The sequence below is a fragment of the Bactrocera tryoni genome, chromosome 4 (assembly GCF_016617805.1).
Source record: "Bactrocera tryoni isolate S06 chromosome 4, CSIRO_BtryS06_freeze2, whole genome shotgun sequence".
NCBI classification, from domain to species: domain Eukaryota; kingdom Metazoa; phylum Arthropoda; class Insecta; order Diptera; family Tephritidae; genus Bactrocera; species Bactrocera tryoni.
In genome coordinates, this window is record NC_052502.1 from 39397897 (window position 1) to 39403994 (window position 6098).

Below are 6098 nucleotides of genomic sequence, written 5' to 3' on the forward strand. Positions count from 1 at the left end.
TACCGTTAAATTTGCTCTGTATCAATGTGCGTCGGTGAGCTACTACATTTGTGTATGTATAGGTGTCTATGCATGCCTACCATATACTCTATTGCGAAGCTATCGAAGCGCTTTAGAAAAGACGTAATTTGAGAATATGCGATGTTTACTCTTGCGTATGGTTATTCAAATCTGTTTTTGTAGCGTGAAATTTAATGCGCATAACATATAGAAAAATTTAAAGATTTGGGGAGTGCTGCGGGATTTAAAAATGTAAAGACTGCAAATGGAGAAACATAAAATTTACTTTGCATTCATTGCACAAATACACCCGGTATGTATTTATGTAGAAAAAATGCGGAACTTATTTTCTGCCTTTGCGGCAGTTACAGATTTGGCTTCCAACGTTTTTATATGGAAGTAGCTTCATGCCGTAGATAACGAGGTCATAAACACTCTGACGCCTTGAGCTCAATGTTAGCGAGCTCGAGGTTGGAATAGCTGCTCTGATATCGAGATGAACGTATACTTCCCTAAAAGAAACCGCACTTCGTTGATAGCTGCCACTTCTGATTTGAAGACACTACAGCGGTCTAGCACTTTGAAACAAGAGTTTATTGAGAACTCCCTACAGATTACTCCACTTCCAACTTGCCCCTTGATTTTCGATCCATCTGTGAAGAAGCTCACTGCTCTTCTTCTTCAGCGACTCTTCCCCATCACCATATCTGTCGAAGGATGCAATCGAAGTGAGAGAGTGTTTTGGAATTTGCCACGCTGCACGCTCAATGGGTCCGGCTTCCCGAAGTCTGATAGCAACCTACGCAGCTATGCATTTGCCATCTATGACAATGGGTGCTTAAGAGTCATCCTTGACGTAGTGCATCGCTGATGATAATGAAAGACGCTCGTTTAAGCGAGTGTGGCTTTATAAAATTTGTTGTTGGATTGCATATTAAATAAGTTTACGCAAATACAACTCTGAACGCTATGTTTTCGGATCGTTATAACTTTTAACTTTATGAGACTATGTGAAACCCCTAACCTAAGTTAAACAATATGACATAAAACCGTTAAGTGGTATTGCGAATCGCATTAGGTAAAACTCTGAGGCTTTGAAACAGTGGGTGTGGGCTCTAAATAGACTAATATACATATATATCGAGGTTGGTATAGCTAGACCAGCTTCGCTTAGAATGAACATTTTCGGTATGACCTATGACAGTGTGAAAATGGGTGAAATTGAATTAAAAAAAACTACGCCCACTCCCCATATAACGGTTATAATAAAGAGTGCTTTTGTGATCTCGCTATCCTTACGAGATTATAAAATGTTCGATTACACCTTCTTATGCCTTGCTTTTTTGTTAATATGAAGTTGTGGCAACACCTGAACATATTGTCCCGCAAATTGGGAAATTATAAATTCATCGATTCTACCCGAAATTAGCCCGACCCTGATGATTTAATATACAACTTTGGTTCCATCTGAAAATATTACAGCACCTTTAGGTTTCACTAATTGTGAGAGTTTAAAATTTACACTCAAACTTTGTCCTTAGTTAGATGTTATTAATTGCAAAATTAGTAAATAAAAGGCACTCTTAATAATAATGATAAAGAACAATACCAATCAAGTACGGTTCAGCTTTTTAAATATTTCCGTTTTTTCAACATGTAGACCTTAAAATAGCGAGTATATTTTTCCATTACATTCCCACTTTGTAAAGACTGCCTTTTATAATGCTGAGTGGAAATATTGCTATCATAATTTAATAAATTTTGCTTCCACTGTAGACACTGAGATTTTCTTTCTATAAATAAAACGCACTTTAGATATCCAGATACTATATACGAGGGCTGCTGATATTTTTATGTCGTTGTTCAAATTGCTCAAGAGAATGCGATATCGTCAGAAAATAATTTGATTTTCGGCCCTTACATCACAAAAAAACCCGACTACCAATTACTTCTAATTTCTTTTATATATAGTAAAATGTAAAATATTAAAAAAATGGAATTTATGTGAACATTTTCATTGCTTCACTAAATTTTTCAATATTTACGTTATTATCACGACAAGATTGCATCGATGAACTAAAATCTTTGTATGGCTATGCAACACCATCCTATAGCACTGTGAAAAACTGGTACAACGAACTCAATCATGGCCGACGCTCACTCAAATTACGAATTTTTTTTCGTCCAAAAGTAGTTTTCATGTTTTAACCGTCTCTTTCTTCTCCTGAACTGATAACGCAAAACCGTCTGTCACGTTACAAATTACATTTAGGTGATAAAATGCACTATAATATGTTGCATAAAGATATTGCCACTAAACCTGGCAATAAAAAATGTATTAACTTTCTCTGGAATGGGACCCTGTGCAAACTACACAAAAGTATCTAGTCGTGGTCACTTTTGGTGCAAAGAAATGCTGAAAAAATACGATTGCGGTGCTTCAAAAGACGTTTATAAGATCGTCACAGGTGACGAACCCTGGATCTATGCGTATGAGCCCGAAACAAAACAGCAATCGACAAAAAAAAATAAATAAAAAAAAAATAAATAAAACAAAACGTAATTACATTATTAGGCCAGAAATATATATGGCAACCTACGTATCGTTACCTTAAATGCAAAACAAAGTATCTAAAAAAATTAAAATTGAGTTTATTATTAATTATGATGCACTACACTTTTAATATATGTACATATATGTATATATCTACAAAATTTTCAGTTTCTGCCATCATATACATATCATATCAACAAGTTGCAACCAAATTAAATTTTTTTTTTCAATAAGTCGGTTTTCTGTTTTAACCGTCTCTTTCTTTTCCTGAAAACTTATGAAAAATTATGTCACGTTATTTTGCATTTTAGGTGACGAAATGTACTATATGCACAAAGAATGCCACTAAACAATAAAAAAATTTATTAACATTCTCTGGTGGGACCCTGTGAAAACTACACAGTATGTAGGTAAAGAGTAAACGGAAATAACAATTGAGCAGCCACTGGACATTGTGAGAACAATAAATACGGGGTGTTCCGAGTATTGAAATTTGAGTCAAATTTCATGTAACAAGTGCTTGCTGCACAATATTATCACTTATAACACTGGCCTACATTCATTTTGGTGCCTAAGATTTTATACCTGATTTTGGATTTATTTTGTGAGTTGATACGAGAAAACAAGTCACATTTTCCATATCAGCTCTTGTTCATAAGAAAGAAGAAAAAACATCTAGTAGCGGGAATGTGGTTCATCCTACCTACTATACCGGCTACTGATGCGCACAGAGCTGCACCAAACCAAAAAAAAATTTTTTGTAGGCCAGTGTAATTGGTTTATTCACATAAACTTCCAGAAGACAATATTTGAAACGGCTGACCTCATGCAGGACAGTACCATACAAGCTTACATTACTTAGTGGATGCCAGGGCGTATGAGTGATGCGTGATGCGGTGGCTGGCAAGTGCTTGCATACATAAGTAGTATACGTGGAAATTAAAATGAGAATTGTAGGTAAACTAGAGCTGTCAGCTGACATCTAGTAGCGAGAATGTGGTTCATCCTACCTACTATACCAACTACTGAGGCGCACAGAGCTGCACCAAACCAACTAGCCTCCTTTAGCCGCAATTACCGCTTCAGTTCACTTGGGAACGCTATTGACTAAATCTTTACATTCTTTTTTTGTGATGGAGTTCCATAATTTTACACATCTAGTAAATAATTTCCTTTGTTTCCGATAGACTGGTATAATTGTGTACCCTTCCTTTTGTTTTTTAAACAAACCACAGGTTCTCGATAGGATTCATATCGGGGGCTAGTCCAAAGTTTCAATTCGTTGACTTCTAAGATACTCTATGCCTTCTCAGCTTTGTACTTGGGGTCGTTGTCTTGCATCAGAACGTTTTTGCTACTGTCCAGACCCAATTTCTCCAACGAAGAAAAATTCCTTTGCCTTGATATGTCTATATACATATTCGCGCTCATATTCCTCGATTAAAACTAGATCCCCAAAACCACTTTTGCAAAAGTCACCCCAAAAAAGGACTTTTCAGCCCAAAAATTTGAGTGTTGGGATGACAACGCGGCAGGTATTAGTCTTTAATGACTTCTTCCAATCGTAATGTATTCCGTCTGACCGTGAAGGTTAATCTTGTTTTCGTCTGTCCAAAATACATGCGCCCACTGTTTTGGTGTTCAATTTTGGTGCGCGTTAGGAAATTTTAGACGTAGTTCTTGAAGACGTTATGTAAGCACACCTTTTTTAATTTAGCGCCTGGCTTTAAGCCTTCGTTTTTTCTACTTGTGTTGTACAGTCATGCAAGAAACTTGTTTTCGGTAAGTACTTTTCAGTTCCTTTTGAATCTCAGGACCTGATTTTACTGCTCCCAAGATCACCAGACGGTTGATAGTTCGTCTATCGTGATTATTTAAAACGGTTCGTTAATCAGATCGATGTTTGGGTACTGATATTTCATGAAAATTAGCAATATTTTTCACTGACCCAAACGTGTGAATTACATACCTTCCAAACCGTTGAAGCTAACTCAACAAAACTTGATAAGAAGAAGAAGGCAAAATGTTCTACGAGCAACGGTAAAAATTGGACAATGGGCGTGGTACCTCATACCTTTAGGTGAAATCCTATATTTCAAGAAATACTCGATTAAATTTGGTAATGTGAGGTAACCCAACCATTTTGATGTACACTTTGTAAAATGGCTTACTTGTCAACTTGGCAAATTGTCGAAATCCACCCATCAAATATCTAGACCTCAGTGCATTCGCCTGATTTTTTACCGAACAGACAAGGTGTGCTCCAAAGTAAACAGGACTTAAAAAAACAGCACAAATGGTTTTTTCTGCAAAATCAATTTATTTTATTCAAAATAGTCTCCTTTTGCTTCAGTACAGCTTTTCGCACGGTCCAAAAGCATGTCGAACGAGTGTTTTAGCTCGTTGGCCGGTATGGCCGCCAGTATGCCGGTACAAGCCTTTGAATGGCCTCTATGTCTGCATAACGCTTTTCTTTCAAGGGAAAATGTATTTTTCCGTAAAGGAAGAGGTCGCACGGTGTCATATCAGATGAATACGGGGAGTGGCTAATGGTTAAAATGTGATTTTTGGTCAAATAATCGTCCTTCGAATGTTGCATTCTGAGCAATTTTTGTTCGTCAGTCAATTTGTGCGGAACAAACTGTGCACACACCTTTCGTAAGCCCAAATGTTCGGTCAAAATGCGATAAATCGATATTTTGGAGATGTTCAACTCCCTTTCCATAAATTTCAATGATACTTTCGGCTGATTTTTGATGAATACACGCACAGTTTCGATGGAATTTCCGGTGATCAGTGATTTTGATTGGCTGACATGTTGATCGTCATGTATGTCCTCTCGACCACTTTGGAAACGTTGAAACCACTCGTGCACTCTGCTAAGGGATCGGTAATCATCGCCATAAACTTGTTTCATCAATTGAAACGTTTCGGTAAAAGATTTACCAATTTTAAAACAAAATTTAATTTTGGCTCTTTGTTCGAAGCTCATTTTCGCACCGATAACACAAACATACTGACGCTTAAAACGCAATAACTTCACTTCCAATAAATGAAATGTCATGAAATTCTCACTGGACAATCGATTAAGATAGCAGATTCTAACACACTAGTCGACATATAGATGACGCCACCAGGGGGCGCTAGATTCCTGTTTACTTTGGAACGCTCCCCGTATAGTCAATTTATGAGTTCTAGTATTGAAATTTGGTGGCATATATTTGTGATGACAGCATGCCATTGTGCCAAAAATGGGTAAAATCGGGTCAACCGGGTCTCTTAACCATCATTACGAATACTTCGTTTCAATATTTTCGGTTGGTTTCTATCAGTAATGTAAGAAATTTAAATGAAGTTAAAAAAGAATCTCTTTCTAATAATAGTGTATCTTCTTGCCTGTGATTGTAATTAATGGGTGCAGTACTTCCTTAGGTGTTGCCATTAACTTTGTTCTCTCACTGATTATCCATCTGAGTTTAAATATTTTACATCGGTCAATATGTGTGTTGTTTTAATACAATAAAGTGAACTTCTTAACCATGAT